The following is a 23,673-nucleotide window of genomic DNA, read 5'->3' on the forward strand; positions in this document are numbered from 1 at the left end:
TTTCTTAACTAAACAAATATTTTTTTAATACAAATAAATCCTTCTATCAGTGTACCTTCCACTAAAATATAATTTTTTTTAATTTCTGCGAACGCATACACCTTAACTACATAGACATAACGGTCTGTTAATGTTTTTTTCTCGCATATTACATACTACCTACTATCCAGAGAGAAAAGAGAAGAGAACTAGCATGATGATGATCAGAGTTTGTCCCATATGATCCGGCGACGGACAACGGGTTATGTTAGTACAGTCTATCTCTATAAGTATAGTTTTACGCACGTGATACGTCTTAGTCTGGCGACATAGAGAGTTAATGGCTGACACACTACAGAACGTTTACTTTTTTATTTATTTATTTATATGAGCGCTCAACGGTGCAGTCCGACAGCTTTAATGTTATCGTTTTTGTAAACCAATAGGCGGGGTATTGCAAATATAAGTCTTTTTCTATCAATATCGCAAATCCCCAGCAGAAATTAATATAAGTATATGCCTGTAATATTCATTTTCAAGTGCCGCCAATCAATTGGTCTCACCTAGACCAATCATTCGTGATTCGTTCTCGCGATCACTTTACTCTCGATATCATACAAGAGACTGTTCATTTTTTTTCTATACCGTAGATCGAGAGTTTTTGTTGGGAATGTTCATCCGAGTGTGTCGGTTTCGATATATTATATCGGCTTGCATTTTTTGTTTTAATCGTTTAGTGGCTGATTGAAATGAGCTGATTATAGTTTTTAGGTTTTTAATCTCGTTAATAATTTTGATTGATTTTTTTCACTTATTTACAAGTCATTTTTTAATACTATTATCGAAGAACTAAATGTTGAAAAAATTAAATTGATTTAAGAGAAAAATCTTGAATTAAAAAATCATTTTACTTTTGATTAATATTTAATAATTGAAAAAAGAAAAATTTGACCTAAAATTAATCAGAAAAATATTTTACGGCCAACAAACTTAGAATTATTTATTTTATTAGTTTAACAATTTATATCTCCTTTATAAATTTTTTTATTTACTTCAAAAGTTTATTTTGTTACTAAAAAATTTTGGATTTTTTTACCAGACAATACCTTTTAATTTTTTTTCTTATAGTTTTAAGGTTTTTTTTTAATCTTATTAATAATTTTGATTGATTTTTTTCACTTATTTACAAGTCATTTTTTAATACTATTATCGAAGAACTAAATGTTGAAAAAATTAACTTGATTTAAGAGAAAAATCTTGAATTAAAAAATCATTTTACTTTTGATTAATATTTAATAATTGAAAAAGAAAAATTTGACCTTCTAAAATTAATCAGCAATATATTTTACGGCCAACAATCTTAGAATTATTTATTTTATTAGTTTAATAATTTATATCTCCTTTATACATTTTTTTATTTACTCCAACACTTTATTTTTTTATTAAAAAATTTTGGATTTTTTACCAGACAATACCTTTTAATTTTTTTTCTTATAGTTTTAAGGTTTTTTTTTAATCTTATTAATAATTTTGATTGATTTTTTTCACTTATTTACAAGTCATTTTTTAATACTATTATCGAAGAACTAAATGTTGAAAAAATTAACTTGATTTAAGAGAAAAATCTTGAATTAAAAAATCATTTTACTTTTGATTAATATTTAATAATTGAAAAAAGAAAAATTTGACCTAAAATTAATCAGAAAAATATTTTACGGCCAACAAACTTAGAATTATTTATTTTATTAGTTTAATAATTTATATCTCCTTTATACATTTTTTTATTTACTCCAAAAATTTATTTTTTTATTAAAAAATTTTGGATTTTTTACCAGACAATATTTGATAATTTTTTTTTTTATTCAAATTTCTAGTATAATAATTAATTAGTAAAAAAAATATGATACAAAATTTTCCTCCGAATATTTATCTAAAAAATGATGGGAAAATTTGCAACTCTTAAAAATACTCCATAAATTTTTTTTTATAAAAAAAAAATTAAAGTCAAAACAGTGCGCTCTCTTAAAAATTTTAACTTGTGATGAATTAAAAAATTTTCACTTATTTAAAAGTCATTTTTTAATGTTATTATCAAAGAACTAAATGTTGAAAAAATTAACTTGATTTAAGAGAAAAAATCTTGAATTAAAAAATCATTTCACTTTTATTTAATATTTAATCATTGAAAAAACAAAAATTTGACCTTTTAAAATTAATCATAAAAATATTTGATGTCTAAAAGAATTATTTACTTTATTAGTTTTACAATTTATGTCTTTTATAATTTTTTTTATTTACTTCAAAAGTTTATTTTATATTCAAAAATTTTTGATTTTTTACCATACAATACTTTAGAATTTTTTTTTTAATTCAAATTTCTATTATAATAAATAATTAGAAAAAAAATTGACACAAAATTTTCTTCCGAATATTTATCTAAAAGAAAATGATCGAAAAATTTGCAACTCTTAAAAATACTCCAAAAAATTTTATTCATAAAAAAATTAACGTCCCAAACAAATTTTGGTATTTAAAAAATTCTAACTTGTAATGAATATTATTTATCAAAAAAAAATGATCGAAAAATTTGCAACTCTCAAAAATATTCCATAAAATTTATTTCATATAAAAAAAAAACATCCCAAACAAATTTTGGTCTCTAAAAAATTCTAACTTGTAATGAATTAAAAAAAAAAATAAACAAAAATGTGGGAGTTTACTAGAGTTATGATAGTAAAATTAAAAACACTGAGAATTATACGTTTCATTAGAGCGTGTCATTTTTTTCTTTCATCTATATATACACACATATCCGTTTTTCATAAATTTTTTTATTTGTTATCTGGTTATCTGGTCGTTTTTTTCATTTAATTAAAATTGTTTTTTGCTTGACGATGATGACGAGTATCCAGCGCCGGCGTCTCGAGGTCGTCGCGTAGAAGGGGAAAATCCTAATGAGCTCTCCCTCTTTTTCTACCTATAACTTAACATTATGTTATGTTACTTCCATGAGAGCCATACATACACAGATATATATATCTATACATCTATAGACATGGAGTAAACGAGCAGGTGCCTCTGGTATGCGCCCCGCCTACGCTTTCCACTTGCCTCTTCGTGCTGACGTTTAGTTGCCGCCGAAGCCGCGTATTATTTTTTGTTCCCGTGCCTTTGCTCCTCGTCCACCGTCTTCCTTCTTTTTACCTTTTTTATATCATCCATGTATATCTATATCTATATATGTGTATTCTACATATATACGTGTGTATATTCTTCACCGACAACCGTAAATTTACCAACGACCTCCATTCGATGCGCCGGTACAATCAAACGACCGTATTATCATTACCTTTTTTTAATGCTTACACAATTTTTTTAAATGAAAACGATAAAAAATTCTGTTATAAAGCATCTTTAATGGATTACTAATTTTAATAAATTTTTAAGAGATACATACATATGTTTATTCTTTCATATAACTCGTAACAATTATCATATCGAGTACGATCCAATAAATTAGTTTATAAAAGTAAAATAATGTTTATAAAAGCTAATTTAATTAAAAAGTCAAAAATAATTTTTTTAAATTCATAAAATATTTTCTGATATGGCAATAAATTATTAATGTTCATAAAAAATGGCTAATAAAAAATTAATATTCATCTAAAAACAATATTTAACCATTGTATTTTCTAAAAATACTATTTTATTTATTATTAATCTGGTTAATATTTTTTTTCAGTAACGCGTTTATAATTAATTATTAATTTTTCAGTTGAATCCTTTCATGGCTTTGTATAAGAATAGCAAAATAGTACATTATTATTATTTATTTTTTTTTTAATTTATACTTTTATTTGAATAAATTTAACAGATGATTAATGAAAAAAAATGTTAAATATACTTCTTAGGAGACTCGAAAAAATTATTTTTATTTTTTATATAAATATCCTAAATTTAACTCTCTTATAGCGAAAAAATTTAGCGATCATGTGCCACCTGTTGAGGATTAGAGCATACTAAATTTTTTTTTAAATTAACAAAAAATAAATTTCAATGTAAAAAAGAGTGTCAAGTCCTTTAACATTAACAGTTGTAAATATTTTTTTCATCTTGATGATATTTATTTATTTATTTATTTATTATTTAATTTCAATGCCAAGGCAGTATAGCCAGATGGCAAAAGTATGCAAAAAAAGATACAATAAAAGTACACGTATGACTAATGAAAATATAAAATTTCAAAAATATTAGATATTAAGAATTGATCGTTTTTCTTTACTTTACTTTGGAATAAAATTAAGACAAATACAAGAAAAAAAAATAAATTTGAGTATAAAAATTGAGCATTAAAAATTTAAGAGTTAAACTCAGTGGTACAAATTATACAAATTATAGAAAATGATAATCTGAGATGATCTAGAACGATAAACTCATGTGACAGAAATGTGTAAATGAATATCAAAGGTTTGAAAATTAGGATTCATTGTCTTCTTTAAAAGTTTGAAATTAAGACTCATTATCTCGTTGACGTTTCATGAAGAATTCAAAAGTACACTGATAGAAGGATTTATTTGTATTAAAAATATTTGTTAATAGTTAAGAAATCATTTATTAGAGACCATTTTTAGTATCAAACAAATATTTCTTAGTATTTAAAATGATTTGTTTGTATTTAATAAATCAGATATTCATTTATTAAATATTAATAAATCTTTTTAAATACTAAGAAATATTTGTTAAGGACTTAAAAGTGGTCTCTAATAAATGATTTGTTAAATATTAACAAATATTTTTAACTATAAACAAATCCTTCTATCAGTGTACTAGTTTTAAAAGAATTTAAGCTAAGTGAATTTGTGACTTCAAATGGTAATTCCCTCCAAATTCGGATCGCAGATATTGGCCGTAACATTAATATAAATTAATAAAATTATTGTATACTTCTATTTAAATAAATTTAGTAGATGATTAATGAAAAAAAATGTTAAATATACCTCTTAGGAGACTCGGAATAATTATTTTTGTTTTCTATATTAATATTATAAATTTAACTCTCTTATAGCGAAAAAATTCAGCGATCATGCGCCACCTGTTGAGAATTAGATCGTATTAAAAATTTTTTTTTAAAGAAAAATTAAGAAAAAATTAAATTTAAATGAAAAATAGAGTGTCAAGTTCTTTAATATGACGAATTTTAAGTATTTTTTTCATCTTGATGATGTTGGTCGGAAAATTAGAATAAATTAATAAAATTGTATTGTTATAAATTTTCGATAAATGTGCAAATTTTAAAATCGATCTAAGATTTTTAAATCGGTTAAAAAAAAGTTTAAAAGTTCCGTTAGATAGTATCATAGATACACCTGTCCAGTTCAAGCTAATAAATTAATCACTTATCAAAAAGAAGAAGAATTTGGTAGGAATAAAGTCAAACTAAAGTTAAAGAAATGTAAATTTATATTTATGGGGATACTTTTGAGCGTCGAAAAATTTTATTTGGTTACTACCGACAGCGATAACTATTACATTGTAAATAAAAGAAAAAAAAGTAACGTTGCATTAGATTGTGTTAGAAAATTTTATTAAATAGAAAAAAGAATTTACCTAGAATGAATTATAATCCAAAATTCTAAAAGAATATAAATTAAAAAATTCAAAGAAATTTATAAATTTTTGTGACATGTTTATTAACAGTTTTGACAGTTTAATTATGAATGTAAATTGTCGATGAATTTATTTTAATTCTATTCCGTGATTAAGGATTAATAAATCAGAGATTAAAAAGAGAAGATGAAGTATTTTAAATGAAGATTTAGAGGTCTTAATACTTGACGCTATCAACTCATAAGTCCGCTGTTATCAAACTCGTCATTTTACATTCGATTACTGATAATTGCAATAAATAACCATAAGGAAATTAACCGATTAAATAAAATAGGAAACATTAATTTTAAAGCATCCGATAGTTATCTTTATCTTAATTTAAACTGTTTTTTATCCTGCTTTTGAGACCGGAAAATTTAACGATTAGCCGCTTCCGGTGGAAAATTTTTCTGTGGCGCTTATCTCAATGGAAGGCTTTGAGCTTATCAATTATTTTATTGTAATTAATATCATTTTTGTAATCAATACGCGACTAATAAGTTTCAACCGTTTTCGTGAAAAAAATTTTCTGATGCAGCCTTATCAGGTCATAAATATTTCTTTAATAATTATTCACAAATATAATGTAAAAAAATATAGAAAATTATCATTCAATTTTATAAAAAATTATTTTAAGTTATTTATAAAAATGAGATTAATCAGAAAATTTTTCAACCAGTTTTTAGTTTTAAAATAATTTAATTTTAAAAACTTTTTTAATTAAATCATTTGAGTTTTAATTATTTTTCAATTAATTCTCAACAAAATAAAAAAATTAAATGTAAACCCCCTAAACAAATGTTTAACAAATTTCATCGCGAAACAATCAAAATGTATATGATTAAATTCTTTCATACGTAATACAAAATTAATCTTTTTTTCTTCTCTTTACTGTTATGTACCTCAAGTGGAAAGGTCGGACGACGGCCTACGTGGACACAAACAAAGCCGGAGCCTCAGCTCGTATAACAATAATAATAATAAGAATAAAAAAATGAAAAGTAAAGGGTAAAAGTACACGCAGGTATATAATAATTCCATAAAAAAGGCACACGCGTTGCGTCGAGATTTAAAGTAAATACGGCGGCACGTAGGCGGAATCTACGTGCGCCTAGTAAAGTCGTCTCCTCGTAAATTGAAATTGCTCACGTGCATTTGCTTTGGCTTTGCCTCGGAGATCTACTCGGTAACCTCTTCTTCAATACAAAACACAAAAGTCTGTACATCAGCTCGAGGAGATCTTCAGCCTCAGTGTCTTCTTCTTCCTCTTCCTCTCATTCTTATTCAAGCCTTCGCAGAATACCGTATATACATAATACATTATACTATATCCTCGCACAAGTGTTTATCCAACTTCTTGTTCCCGCCATCCTTGAGAAGGCCTCAGAAGGTCGTTGCGTTTATCGATCAGGGTTAAGCGGATATTAAAAGTTTCCAAAAAATAAAAAATTTTCACTTATGGTCATATCAAATTTTATTTTATCTAAAAAAAATCACCTCAATTGACATTCTTGAATTTTTAATAAAAATTGATTTAATAATTAATAAAAATTAAACACCAATATAAGATAAGCTCCTCAAAACAATAAATAAAAAATAATTTTTGTTTAAAAATTAATTCTCTTCTTATGTAAAAATTTTGTTCTTTTACGTTGTTCTGTAAATTCAATAGTTAATAAAAGAAATTTTTTTAATATTTATTTTTCTAAAGACTGGTTTTAATACTTTATAAATATTTTCTGACTTGTCATTGAAATTTTCAGATTATTGGCTATCCAGTCTAATACAACAATTTTTTCTTCTAATTTTTCATAATATTGTTAACCTGTATTTTCCCTCCAGGCATAAACAATTTATTTTCAATTCATATTTAAATCTGTCATTAAAGATAAATTTGACTGAAAAAATAATTCTGGACAGTGTCTCGGACAGCTTAACAGGTAGAGCCTTTGGCGCGTAACCAAAAGATCCAGGTTCGAGTCCTGGTCTGAGCCGTCCGAATTATTTTTTCAGTCAAATTTATCTTTAATGACAGATTTAGATATGAATTGAAAATAAATTGTTTATGCCTAGAGGGAAAATACAGGCTAACAATATTATGAAAAATTAGGGAAAAAATTGTTGTATTAGACTGGATAGCCAATAATCTGAAAATTTCAATGACTTACGTCAGAAAATATCTATAATAAAACAACATTAAAATAAAAAAAATAAGAACTTTCTATAAATCGATTTACAAACTAAAATATGAAAAAAATTAAAAATTAATATGTGCCAATTAAAAATTATTGCACAGTATATTTTTTAATAAAATTACCATAAAAATTTTTAACAATATTGACGAGCTTTTTTGGCAATACAAGACAAAATCCGAAAATTTTTTCACAGGTCTTTCCTTTTTTTACACTTCCACAAGCTGAAAAATGAAAAGTCGACACATATTTTCTTTTTTTTCCACACTTACGATTGATCGATGACGAAACTGAGCAAACAGTAAACATCGGATTGGCAGATGCCGTTAAAGTCCCCTAAGTAAAAATTTAAGATCTCGTGTACATGTACGTACAAATACACACTGTACATAAAAGAGCAGAGAAGAGAGCACGTGGGCAAGATCAAACAGCTGGATCATCTCGGGCGTGTGCTTGCTTCGGGCGAATAAGGACCTCTTTCTTAAGGCCAAAGGTGCTCTACCTCTACCAGAGCCAGACCCAGGTGCTACGGGCTTCCACGGATAGGAGTATCACCACGATTGTAATGTGTAATGTGTAATGTAGGGGAGGGTACTCTACATACGACAGAAGACACCGATTCTTACACTGCATACCGATACTTTTATGTCCTTGGTATAAATACTATAAATAATAGTTTCCAATCTTTGTCTTTTACTTTTTTAAGCGCAATTGGACAGGATGTCTGGCCCGCATGTATGTTCGACGGTTACATTTTCCATCGATTTTTTTATTAATGATTAACAGATATTACCAGCGGGTGATGGCAACAGCTTGCTTTTGCCTTCGCTGTTTTATTGCGACATTTATGTCTTGTATTTTATGTTTTATATGGGTGTGGATGTACCGAGTATGACAGATGACAGCTTGCAGTATTTAATGATGACAGTCATTTTTTAGAATAAGCTGCTTGTTGCTAAATTTTTTAGAAAAAGTTTTCTGTTGGTAGTTGCAGATAATTGTACATAAAAATATTTGCCAAAGAAAATTAAACTGACTGAAGATTTTTTACTGAAAAAAGTTTAATTATCAACTTAATCATCTCAATTTAATTATTTTAAGTATATAAGCTCATCCCGATGTTACACTCATCAAGAGCTTTCATTTGAGTACCCACATGCATTTTTTACATATTTTTCATATATACATATAAGTAATATATATAAATATATAAAAAATATGAAAAATTGATGTGGGTACTCAAATGAAAAGTCTCGACAAGTGTAATGTCGGGATGAGCTTATGTCTTTAGAAATGTCAATAGTTCACAAAATACAAGATTATTTATTAATTATTGACATTTTTAAAGATATAAGCTCATCCTGATGTTACACTTATCAAGAGCTTTCGTTTGAGTACCCACATGAATTTTTGATATATTTTTCATATATACATATATATAAATATATAAAATATATGAAAAATTGATTTGGGTACTCAAATGAAAGGTCTCGATGAGTTTAACATCGGGATGAGCTTATATCATTAAAAATATCAATATTTCACGAGATATAAGGTCATTTTTTAATTATGTATCTAGAGATAGAGAATTTTCATATGCAGCTTAAATACTTATCATAATAAATAGACTATTGGTGAGAAAAAAAAATTTCTAGTATTATTTGCAGTCAATATTTACAGTAAAAAAAAAAAATTGCATATTTAATAAGTAAAAATTTTATTATTTCTAAAGTACTAAAAATTTCTGATTTAGGATAATTTTTTTTATGAATTTAAATGACAAATTAATAATGATTGATTTGAAAAAAAAAATCTATAAGAAACATTTAAACTTTCTTCAATCAATTGAAAATTTTTCGTCATCAAACGGAAACTAATGTAAACAGAGAATCAAAGAATAGAAAAGATTAACAAACAAAAACTACCTACATATTGTACTTCACGGAAATATCTACATATATATTAGATATATGTATTGTACTATATATTAACTAAATAGTAGATAATAGCCTACAGCTTGTGTACACTGGTGCTTACCTTATATTGGTTATCTCAAGACTTTGGCGAGAGCCACTCGGTAAACAGTCTGTCGGGACTATTTACACGCCCGTAGCCAGTTACCTATTTATATTTTTACATATATCTAACACATACATTCATATATGTATAAAAAATCAGAAAATTAAAATGCTGTGCCTATTAATAACCAAAGACTTATCAAATAGTGTCATCAATATCAACATATGCTTGACAATAGCTAACACATGATTATAACAAATTGATACGTGGGCTTGACATAATCAACCTTTTCAATACTGACAATCATACTTTTATACCAACATTAAGATTAAAATATAACGATGTCGTATTATCACGACGATCATTAATTTTAACAAGGCATTAGAAATTTTTTGAAGTATCGTTCTCAGGCTAGACGAAAAAGTTTTTAGAATATATACATATTCATACTATAGTGTGTCACTTATAGATATATAATAATGAAAATTTATTATATTTATTTTAAATATTACATAAATATTGAAGATCAATCCTATGATCAATTATTTCCTGTAACCTGAATGCTTCGACTTCCTGCTCAAAAGATTGCGTTAATTAAAAACTTGATTTTTTTATTCATGCTACTAAAATTTTGTTTATGAATGAGACCGTTACTTTCATTCAATAAATTTTAAGACTGAAATTATCATTATTATTATTATTTAATATCATATATCATATATTACACATATATCGATAATTCTCATTTAAATCTAAATATTCCACACTATAATTTTTCCGTATTTTAAACACGCAAAGTAAAATGTCAATTTGATTTTTCCTATTCTAATTAAAGTTTCGTAACTACAATAAACCTGTGAAAAAAAAATTTCTGATTAAAATTGGTTCTCAAAATGAGCATACAGTGAGTAGTAGTATTAATGTCACTTTGTTGATATAAAATATGAAAATTTTAATTATTTTATCCCAGTTAACTATCTATTTTATGTCACAGCGATACGATCATAATTAAAATATTCATAATAAAGTTGTTACTTTGAAGCATATAATTAAACTCTTATGAATTAATAATTAAACTAGAAAAATGAATTAAATTGCGAATAATTAATCTCAAATATATTTAATTATGTATGGATTATTATTTTATTAATTTGAACGTTTCTAAAAGTTAATTAAAACATCGTGAATTTATAATAAAGATTCTTTAATGTCGTTGGAAATATTTTACCGAGAACCCATTATTTTATTATCTTGTGACCTCATACTATATATTAAAACATGTATAGTAAGCTTCTTACAGTCCATTGTAGTTTTTTTAAAATACTATAAAAATTATATTTACCTTAAAATTACAAAGAAAAGCCTCCTTCAATCGCATTAAGTTGTTTTACCCTTTTCTTTTTTACCTATAAAAAATTTTCTCTGTCAAAATATACATTAAGTTAAGTATTTATTAAGTTATAAAATATCGTTAAATTAAGCATCAAATATGTAAAATATTTTAATATAATGTAAACTTTTCTTTTGCCATCTGGCCAGTTAAGGCTTTGGCATAAATAAATATATCTGTCTATCTATCTATCTATCTATAAATTATAAATTATTTTAAACATACATTTTTAATATTTAATACACGCACATCAAAAGACAACCAGGATTTTTTATTCCATATTTATACAATTTTATTTTATTAATTTTTAATAATAAGACGATGATTTTATCTCGATAATTAATTTATGTTAATGAATTTTAAAATGAATTTTTCGTAACTCGGTCATTATTTTTTTTTTTTTTTTTTTTAATAAAAATTAAAGTATCTGTAAACAAAATTTTATGATATGGCATTATCGTGCGACATATGACCATATTATGCCATTATTATGTCACAATTAATTATTTCATGCCATTTATGGCCGTATCAAGAAATTTTAGTAGAGTTTTATGTTTTTCTCTTGAAAAAAAAAAAAATAATAATAAAATTTTGACAGTGATCGATCAATTAAATTAAAAAAAAGAATATTTCTTTGTTTTTTATACATAAAAATCAATTAAAAAAATTTTTTTAATAAATTCAATTAATAAAAATAAAAAATCTCAGTGTTAAACATGTAACCAATTAATTAAAAAAAAAATGATGAAAATTAATTCAAGATTAAAACTTTAGATACTTTCTAAATAAAATAACCACTAAAATTATTAATACTGTCATCACTTGAATAATTTTATTCTTAAATATTTATCTCAAAAGATAAAAAAAAATTCAAATTTCCTATCAACCCAAATCAATCATTTTAAAAACCTACTATTTAATTAATTATCTTAAAAAATTAAATTTATCATACATTTACTAAAAAACTTTTTTTTTTTTAATTAGCACCTGTTGTTTTTAAAATATTATTTATTTCATTTCAAAATTAAAAAAGTTTGGAAAATCCAAAAGTGCACGCCTCATGACGCTCATTCATTTTCTAAGAAAAAAATTAATTGTGTAATTGATTAAAAAAAAAAAAATTATAATCAAGTAGTTTCTTACAGAGTATTTTATATTTTTTTTTTTTAATATCGGCGCCCTTTTTTCTTGTCATATGCGCACGCAGTCTAAAAAAATCTAGCTTGATCAAGTGGCGCCATAGTTTCCACGTGACAAATAAGAAAAGTTCGTTTGGCTTTGTACGGTTGTATCGCGTAGTGATAGTGAATTTTAATAAAAATTCAATTAAAAAAAAAATACGTAAACTAGACCACTGATATGAAATACGGACCCAGTTAATCGAATTCTTAAACTAATAAAAAAGGTCCGGTCTTGAAATATCAATTTGTTCGGGAGTAATCGTTGGTACATCCTAAATGGGGTGACATCCGGACGTCCACGTAAAATTTTTTTCAAAACGTTTTTTTTTCCAAAATAGCAACATGAAATGATTTTAGAAAGTAAAAGATGGTTTAATTTATGTGTTTTTCCGGTGTACATCTACTTATATCATTGTATAAGTGTAATATGATTGGGATAGAGGCATTTAAAGATCACAAAATTGCTTGACCTTGACTAGTCGAGTATAAAGCACAACCTCACGCGCTTCGCGCTATGAGGCGTGTAAAAATTAAGCCCTTATTTTCAGTACCGTAAATTTATTTAGAATTAATAATTTCACACACTTGGTCATCACTCATTACTCATTACAGTAGTACATAAAAAAAGATCTTGTGAATGATGAATGATTTGATAATGTGATATATAAGATATATATAATCCACAGATTCGGTAGAATCTGGCGCCAAGTTCCGTTCAAATCCGTTGTAAACGGAGCGCCAGACTTCCGAGTGTGTTTACTGTAAGCAGAACGGTATTTCGAGGTTGCAAAATTTTATTTAATTCTACGGTACGTCTTGTTCCTAAATTTTATATTATGACAGTAATTCATACTTTATTTTACTGATATCAATTAATTATATTCAATTATAACAATTAATCTACTTGAAATTATTAAATTTTATCAGCACAAACTATAGCAAGCTCAAAAATTTCAATCCTGACTTTTTTTCGATGTAAAAAGTGACATGCCACAGACTAAGTAATTCGAGAATGCATGGTAATAGTCCAATAGATGGGAAACTACAGTTAAAAAAATAAATTTCACAGCTTGCATCTACACCCGCCAGGGTGCGCTGCAATTATTTTTACATAAACTGTAGCTTCAAGGGGATAGTTTGCTATAAAAAATGCAGCCAACTTGAGATTTAAGTTGGTACCAATTGCAAATTTTTATTATAATTACAAAAAATACTAAAATCCGAACAAAAACAGTTCACTGTAAAAAAATCGCGCCAAGTCCACGTTAATAAGACTATTAAGAAAAACAAAATTTTTTTTTTCTTTACAAAAAGATATAAAATAGAAAAATTAAAAAATCCAAGCAACCGATATGATTGTATATGATTTTCGGAAATTAAAAAAAATTTTGTTGTAAATTTAAAAATTAAGAAAAAAATTTTGGAACGTACTTGGTGTGAGTCATTGTGTATTTCAATTTTTTTAAAGTCCTAGTAAATAGATTTTACGAATTTCATGAAAAGTAAAATATTTTGCAACCACGCACACTAAATACGTTCCAAAATTTTTTTCTTAATTTTTAAATTTACAAAAAAATTTTTTTTAATTTCCGAAAATCATATACAATCATATCGGTTGCTTGGATATTTTAATTTTTCTATTTTATATCTTTTTGTAAAGAAAAAATAGTATATTACACACCTAGGGAAGTAAAGTAAGAAATGTCTCAGATCACATGTAATTGTTGGCCGAGGCGAAGCCGAGGTCAACAAACATGTGATCTGAGGCTTTCTTATTTACTTCCCGTGGAGTGTATACTATTTTTTTGTCCGACGAAGGCAGGAAGCGGCAACTTTGTTTAGCGCAGCGGGACGAAAGTTGCCACTTTCCGCCCGGAGGGCAAAATAGTCTATTACACACCTAGGGAAGTAAAGTAAGAAATGTCTCAGATCACATGTAATTGTCGGCCGAGGCGAAGCCGAGGTTGACAAACATGTGATCTGAGGCTTTCTTATTTACTTCCCGTGGAGTGTATACTATTTTTTTGTCCGACGAAGGCGGAAAGCGGCAACTTAGTTTAGCGCAGCGGGACGAAAGTTGTCACTTTCCGCCCGGAGGGCAAAAAAAAAAATTTTGTTTTTCTTAATAGTCTTATAAACGTGGACTTGGCGCGATTTTTTTACAGTGAACTGTTTTTGTTCGGATAGTTTATTCGCGAGTGATCAGTGGATGTAATAAAAACAGTGGAGGGTAGGAGAATGTAGAGGCGTGGCCGTGAATACATCGGTATAACGAATAACCGGGTCGGTGTCGGTGTTTGTGCGCCCACTTCGAACCTCGTGCTTGATCACTACTATACACCGTTCTGCTACTTAATACTAATACTATATACTATACTGTACATGCTACATTCAACAATTCCCCTTTACTCACCATGGGGGTGGTGGACAGATCCGCGAACCGCGAACTATCTGATAAGTAGAAGGGGGCTCATTTTTATTTGGAAAATAAAATTTTATATGTAATTTATGTAAAAATGACCCAAAGTACCTACATTGATAAAAAATAAAAATTATGCCCAGACAATTATTTATTGCATCAAAAATTTATTGGAGTTAACAATTTGATTTATTAATTTTGGAGAGAAAATTTAAATTGTTTTGAAAATTAAAATTTTAATTTTAAATTATATAATTTATTTTAACAAATTGAATAGTATCAATAATTTGTTGGTTAACAATTTAATATATTAACTTTGGAGAGAAAATTTAAATTGTTTTAAAAATTGAAATTTTAATTTTATATTATATAATGTATTTTAACAAATAGAATAATAGAAGCTGGTTAAAATTTTATAAAAAAACAATATTCATATTGTTAAATTTGTAAAAATCTTAAAATTTAAATAAAAAATTTTTACTAAAATTTTTGATTTTTAAAATACATATTTGCTCTGAAATTAAAAAAAATTGAGTGTAAATTTTTAGAAATAATTTTTTTTATAATAATTAATTTTTTTATAAAAATCACAAAATTTGTTAGATTTTTAAAAAATTGACTATTTTATTTCTCCTGTATTAAAACCCAAGAACCAGAGGTCAATAATAGGGTCACTCAATATCGTTATTTATAATTAGTTGATAATTTTGGCTGAGCTATAAATTTTTTTAGAATTAAATAATTCATAAAAATTTCAATCAATTAAATTAATTAATTTATCATTTAATTAATAATAGACTGTTAAAATATTCATCTTGTTCAACGTTACCACAATTGGAGCGTAAAATTACTTGATAATTAAATTAAGAGCCATTTGTTCATTTTTTGTATTTTTAAAAATAAATTTTGACAAAAAAAAAAATAAAATTCTGCATGCAGAAATTAAAAAAAACTGAATGAAATTTTTAAAATTGTTTTTTAAAGCTAATATATTTTGGAGTAAAAATTTATTAAATTTCTGGTGATTTCAGTAGTATAAAATTTCATTATCAAAAAACGCAATTTAATTAATTTAAAGAGAAAATCTTGAATGGCAAATTATGAAAAAAATTTTGATAGTGGAATCAGATGACATGTGACAATTTTTTGGCAAGTTAATTGTAATAAAAAAATATTTTTTAAAATTTGTAATTGTAGTTTTTTAAAATTGTCAAAATTTTAAAGTGAAATTTTTTAAAATTGCTTTTTATTCAATTAATTTATTTTTTATTATTAGTTATTATTAATTATTAATTATTATTAATTTATTTGGAGGAAAATTTTTAAATAGTGAAGTATATATGTCATATATGATATAAAAATGAGTAGCATCACATATAATGCAGATGGAGTGGAGTTTTAGAGTAGTAGTAGTAGTAGTAGTAGTAGTAGTAGTAGTCGTCGGATTAAGGAGGGGAATTACGGAGCGAGTATAACTGAGAGTTGAGGTAGAGTAGAGGGAAGTCGACGGCGCCCGAAGGTGAAACTTGCGAACCACCCGCCGACTATTCCGGGCCAACCAGTCGGCGCGAGACTGCGCTACTGGAAACACTATCTTGTCTGTTTTTCAAATTGTTACTATTATTATTATTTATACAATTATTATTATTAATATTAATATCAATACATACATGTAAATAAAATATGTAAAAAAAAAAAAAAAATTAATTAAAAAAAAGTTTGCTCAAAAAACTGTAATTTTGGAGTGAGCGTATTTTTAAAAACTCACGTGGTAAAAATTAACGAGTGGAGGATTTACAAATTAAAGTGCAATTTAAAGTGATGGACAATTAAAATAAAAATTATTATTATTATTGTAAATGATAAATAATTAATTATAAATTACAAGATTATTTGTGAAAAATAAAAATTAACTGGTAGCTCTTATCTGTCCGTCTCGCTACTTGCTGTGATAAAGAGGAATAGTGATTTGACTGCGGAGCTACATTTAAATTAATAAATAAATAATTGAAATTTTTTATAAAATAAATAAATAGTGACGGAGTTGTTGTATTAGGAGTGTAAGGTTCAATTAATCACGCACGTTGGATGCTACGCACGAGCACGAGCACGAGCCGCTGACGAATTCCACCGGGTAAGGAGTAGAAAAATTCTAGAATAATTCAATTCCTATTTCAATTGCTATTGCAATATTACATACTTCTGATCCACTGAGTGATCTGGGTCACTGCTTTTTATTGAGGATCAGATGCCTCTCGTCTTTTTTATAATTAAAAGACATTTAGTTGGTATTTTTGTTGTTTTTATTCGCTATTTTATGATAGTGAAATCAGATGACTTGTGATAATTTTTTAGATTTTTTTAACGAGTTAATTATGATGAAAAAATATTTTTAAAATTGTAAAATTTCAAAGTGCAATTTTTAAAATTGTTTTTTATTCAATTTATTTGTTGAGGAAAATTTATAAGCTTTTCTTCAGTGTTATATTTTTGTTCTATATTTTTTGGAGTAATCTTTAAAGTTTTTATTGAAGAAAATTAGAATTATTCTGAAGCTAGTAAACATCTGACAGTTTTTTAAATAATTAGAATTTTTGACAGATAAATTCTTGTTAATTAAAATTAAACGTGAGAAAATTACAAGTGAATTTTTTAAAATTTATGTTTGTATCAGTGAATTTTTTTTTTTTGGTACTCAAAAAAGTGTTTTAATTTTTAGAAAATTTTTGTGGAGAAAATTAGCGTCATTTTTTAAATTCATTTTCATTTTTAAATTTATGAGAAATCTGATCATTTTTTAGTTTTTTAGTAATAAAATATTAGAAAGATTGCATCCAGTTCTTAAAAATTTGAGCTTGTTAATATTTTAAACAGAAATATTTTAAACAATGTGAGAAATTTATTCAGAAAACTACAAGTGAACTTTTTAAAATTTATGTTTGTATCAGTGAATTTTTTAATTTAATACTCAAAAAAGTGTTTTAATTTTTAGAAAAATTTTGATTAAAAAAAATTAGTGTCATTTTTTTAATTATTCATTTTTATTTTTAAATTTATATTGAGATTAAATGAAAAATTTGATGATTTTTTAGTTTTCTATAGAAAGAAAATATTAAAAAGATTGCATTCAGTTTTTAAAAATTTAAGCTTGTTAATATTTTAAACAGAAATTTATTTTACAATTGTCAGATAATGAATTTAGTTGAAATTTTAAAATTAAACAAAGTGCCGGACAAGAAAATTTTATAAAATAAAAAAATAAAAAATTGATAATATTTAATATTAAAAAAAAATTACAATTTTTCAATGAAACTTAAATCATAGCATTTATATAAAAAATAAATCAATCTGTATTTTTTTTCTCGTTAAAATAAAAAAAAAATTATTAATTTTATTTCTAAAACTAAATATCAATTTTATTTTTTAAACCAAACAAAATTTTTAAACAAAAAAAAATCACCATTATTTTTATATAAAATTATTTTTTAGTAAAATTAAAATTGATTAAAAAATTCTGTTATATATTCACTACTCCACACTACCGACGCAAGTATAAAAAAAAATAAAAAAAAAAAAGTTATTTATGACAACACGGTATAGATCTTTTCTGCGAGGGTGTACGTTTTATCACACCCTCGATTAAAAGAGTTCAATAAAGTACCGAGTAGAGTATAAGGTTTATAGGTAGCATAAGTGTACCGAAGCGTCGTGATGTGTCGAGCGACGGAAGTGGAGCATATACAGATTCTTTATGTGATGATAGTTTGAGTGAACGGTCCTTGTTATTATTTATTATTTATTATACAGTTTGCTATTTTACATTACAAGCGTGATTAGATACAATGTACAATACTGATAAAAAAAAAAAAAAAGCCGAGCTTATACTTATCTCTACACAAGCTTTCATTATTATTATTAATTATTAATTATTGAAGCTCATATTAATGTTATCACTTTATACCTCCAACGTCCAGCAGTTTAGTGTGATTTCTGCAGGTACTTTTTATTATTATCATTATTATTGTTCACCACCATCATCATGTTGTATTAACATGCATGTGACAATAAACGCGTAGACACCTTTACGGTTAGCGAACATAACGCGTGCCGAGCGTCACGCCGTACGAGTACTCGGTTTCGCCTTTTAACCCTTTGACACTAGTTTACTACCATACCTATTATGTATTATATATTGTATGTTATATGTTACATACTTTACCTCTTTGTAGTTAACTTAAGTAAGAGACTCTTGTTTTAATTTCCTTTCTCTTGGTCTCTAACTACCAATTCATTTATTTATTTATTCATTTATTTATTTATTTATTTATTTATTTATTTATTCATTGTATGGTGTGTTGAGTTAAATTAATTTACGGAGGATCACGCAACGCTTTTTAGATTTTTTTTACTATCATAGATCATATATCCTGTGAAGTAATGTTACAATGAAAATATTGTTGAGTTTGCAGTTTAGTTGTCATAAATAGAGAATTAAATAAAATTATTATGTAACTTTTGATGATTTTACTTTGATTTATTGATAGTTTTGTTAAAATTTATTTACTAGTTAGATAAATAATTTATTATTAGGTAAATCTTGCAATTTTCTGTAATGATAGTCAATTATTGTTTTATTTAAAATTTTAATTGATTTTTAAGATTCGATATATAGGAGGTTTATGTAGAGCTTGATAAAAATGGAGTTTGATAAGAATTTTTAATTAAAAATTAAAGTATAAAAATAAATGAATTTAATTTGTAAGGTACTAAATTTAATTTAATAAATAAATACTAAATTTAAAAAGTGATAAAAATAAAATTTAATTATTATTATTAAATAAAGATTTGAAAAATTTTAATAAAAAAAATGAAGTTTTTGAAGAATTAAGAGAAAAATTTAATAAGATAAAAAATTAGATTATGAAGGAATAAAAAAGTTTTTAAACGGTAATAAAAAATAGTTAAAATACTGAAATTTTTAATAAAAAAAAAAGTTTTTTTGAGTGATTTAAAATTTATTAAAATTAATAATTTTTCTATAAATAATAACATTTATTTAATGCAGTAAGATGAACGGCGGAGTTATTGTGATAGTCCATCTTTACAAGCATGGAATATGAATTTTTATCTATACATGCATTGATAAAAAAATTAACTTGACTCAAGAGTCAAACTCTCGAACTAAGAACGCTATTTTGACGAAAATTATTTTCTTGAGTTAAGAGAATAAATTCTTGTGTTAAAAAATTCTTCTTGGTCTAAGAAAATTTTTTTGTTTCAAGAATTTATTCTCTTGACTCAAGAAAATAATTTTCTTCAAAATGGTATTCTTGGTTCAAGATTTTGGCTCTTGAATCAAGATAATTTTTTTATCAGTGTGCTTGTAAATTAAAAAAGTTTGTAAAATCCAAAAGTGCACGACTCATAATGCTCATTTAATTATAAAATAAAAAAAAATTTAATTATAAAATAAAAAAAAAAAAAAAAAAAAAAGTCGTTCAAAATTAGTTGCCGAAAAAACAGCTGTACTAGGAAGATACTGCACAAGCGCCTCTGGTGGAATAAATGTACATAATATCTATAGATATGTCACCATCCATGTTAATTTTACATGGATATATATAGATATACAGTCTTGTAGTTTTTGTTTTTTATTAATTGCAACTAAACGACACTGAATTAATTAATCATTCGCATTCAGTGACCTACAATCGTCGATTAGAATTTTTTTTTAAAAAAATTTAACTCAAATAATGGATTTTTTCACAAGTTACAGTGTTTCCGGGTTTCACACATGACGGACAGGAAAATTTTTTGACATATTTTGGTGTTTTTTTCCAATTCTATTGCAGTAAATCAATTTTTAAAAAGTATGAAAATAATCTCCATTAAATTATCTCGACAATAGTATGCAAAATATCTTGATTCCGTGAACTAACAAGGCTATAATAATAAAAATAGCCGCCAAAATGAGGCGAAAAAAATTTTTCGATCGTAAAGCACTCTCTGATGCTTCGCATCATGAGTCGTGCAATAAAATTAATTTAAAAAAAAATTAATTTAATAATTAAAAAAAAATTAATTTAAAAAAAAATTAATAATTCCTCTAAAAATAATAAAATTTTTCAATTGAATTACCTCGATAAATTTTAAAACAAAATTAAAAATATTTGATATAACACTTAAGACCCTGAAGTATTAGCGAGTAAAAATGAAACATAAAAAATTCGAGTACGTAAATGCTCGCACAGACGTCACAAGTCGCAAGTCGCGTTTTAAAACCGATTGAGACAATGGAACCTTTCGAGTAAATTCACACGATTAACGACGTCTTCAGACCGCCGGACAACGTCAATAAACTCTGGCCTAAGTGTACCTCAATATAATACGACATACATATATCACTCTCATCACTCCTCTGTCCAACACTTTTATTTTATTTTATTTATAAATTAATAATAATCATAATAATAGCAATAAAAGTTTATTAAATAAAAATTTATGGGAATGGTTTGATTAAGCAGTAGCTGATTATATGGACCTACCGATTCGCGCAATTACGAGGAATGGATTTCCTAATTGCCGCTGTTGAGGATGATTGCTCACGTTCGATCATCCAGTGGCAGAACGGGGTATATATATAATACGAGATGTACGATATCACTTCAGACGGAGCTGTAGCAGTTATGCTTCTGCATTAACTTTGATTTACTTATTTTTTCGGCTTATCGGTATGTATACAGTGTACAGATACAATATACAGCCGCGAGCTATCATACTGCACAGATTAGAGATTAGATTGATAAAAATCTAACCGCCTCAGGATTTCAGGGGCTACGATTTCTTCTTGCAAAAGCTTCTAGCTAAATTACGCGATACATACTAGCGCCAGATCATGAGAATCGGTGGATATTTTTATTTTTATATAGTTTAAGTTTTAATCATTGGAAAAAATTTTTACTATCTTTTTTTAGCACAATTTTATTATAAAAGTTTTAAATTCAAAATCTTAGTTAAGGATTCAAGATACAAAAAAATTATAAAATATTTTTTTTTGTGGAAAATTAAATTTTCCTTGTCAATTTTTTTGTATCTCTCGTCATCACAAAAAATTAAAAAAATCTTACAAGAAAAAAAATTTTCATCCTTTAAAAAAAAATACAATTTCTAAAATTTTAAACTTTAAATTTTGGATTAAATATTAGAGATAAAAAAAATCACAAGGAATTTTTTTTTTAGAAAATTTAATGTTTTACAAAAAAAGGTATTCATCAATTTTCTTGTATGGCTCGTTCTTATCACAAAAAATTTAAAAAATCTTATAAGAAAAAAATTATTTATACTTTAAATTAAAATACAATTTCTAAAATTTTAAACTTTAAATTGTGGATTAAATATTTGAGATAGAAAAAAATTATAAGGATTTTTTCTTTTTAGAAAATTAAATTTTCTACAAAAAAAGGTTATCAATTTTCTTGTATCGCTCGTCCTTGTCAAAAAAAATTAAAGAAATCTCATAAGAAAAAATTTTTTCATCCTTTAAATAAAAATACAATTTCTAAAATTTTAAACTTTAAATTATGGATTAAATATTTGAGATAGAAAAAAATCCTTTTTTTAGAAAATTAAATTTTCTACAAAAAAGGTCATCTATTTTTTTGTATCTCTCGTCCTTATCACAAAAAATTAAAAAATTTTTACAAGAAAAAAAATTTTCATCATTTAAATAAAAATACAATTTCTAAAATTTTGAACTTTAAATTGTGGATTAAATATTAGATAAAAAAATCATAAGGAATTTTTTTTTTTTTTTTTAAATTAAATTTTCTACTGAATAGGTCTTCATTAATTTCCTTGTATTTCTCGTCGTTATCTCAAAAAATTAAAAAAATTTCGTAAGAAAAAAATTTTTCATTCTTTAAAAATAAAAATACAATTTTTATTAAAAATAAAAATGCAATTTCTAAAATTTTAAACAATAAATTGTGGATTAAATATTAGAGATAGAAAAAAATAATAAGGAATTGTTTTTTTAGAAAATTAAATTTTTCTACAGAAAAATATTCGATCAATTATTCCATATCTCTCATGAATAACTCAAAAAACAAGTAAAACGTCCCAAGAAAAGGTTTTTCATTATATCTTACTAGTGATCTAAATAAGAGTTCAATCTCAATTACAAATTTTAAATAAATTAAAAAAAATTGACTAACAAACACAATATTAATTAAGCCTTAAAGATCGTAAATTATAATTAAAAGGAATGAAAATAAATAATAATCACGGTGAAACATTTTATTTAATGGGTATAACAATTTAAAAGTTACGAGCGTGTGAATCTGGTGTGTTATATCAGTGCCAACGAATTCTTTAAAGTCGGTCAGTAATGAGGCGTGCTTTTATAAAACACGCGTAGGTGGCCGAGGGCGAGTATTTCTACACACGTCACACACTAACACATGCCACCGATTCTGTCTTCAATAGTATAAGTATATATAGTATAAGTAGTTAACATATCGAACAGTATATAGCAATCGTGTATCGTGTATCGGTCCGCAGCGACAGGTACAAAACCTATTCTATCCTTTATATATACATATAGTATCGACATAACACACAAGACCGAGTACGAGTACGAGTAGAGACGTATTATAGACGAAAGAAACCAACGGCCACAGGTGTTCCGCGTAATGGACATCGATGGGACCTGGTGATATTTTATCCGTTCCCGTATACATCGATGATTATTTTTAAAGCCTTAGCCTTAGGATAATAAACGCAAGTAAAGTAGAAAGTCCACCAGTAAGCGTTAAACTTTTACACACGCGTTTGCGTAAAATCTTTTTA

General features: G+C 25.6%; 1 protein-coding gene across 2 annotated transcripts in view; it reads left to right on the forward strand.

Annotated features, from left to right (window-relative positions):
- LOC123267007 (protein glass) overlaps nt 1-23,673 on the forward strand; it is a 58,764-nt gene that overhangs the window by 10,187 nt on the left and 24,904 nt on the right. Inside the window, exon 1 of one of the 2 annotated variants that reach the window (XR_006509936.1) lies at nt 16,147-16,960. The exons of the other annotated variant lie outside the window; for it this stretch is intronic. The gene's annotated coding sequence lies outside the window, so the exon portion shown is untranslated. Of the gene's footprint in view, nt 1-16,146; nt 16,961-23,673 lie in introns of those variants that run through there. 2 annotated transcript variants of the gene reach the window in all.

The sequence above is a fragment of the Cotesia glomerata genome, linkage group LG6, assembly GCF_020080835.1.
Source record: "Cotesia glomerata isolate CgM1 linkage group LG6, MPM_Cglom_v2.3, whole genome shotgun sequence".
NCBI lineage: Eukaryota > Metazoa > Arthropoda > Insecta > Hymenoptera > Braconidae > Cotesia > Cotesia glomerata.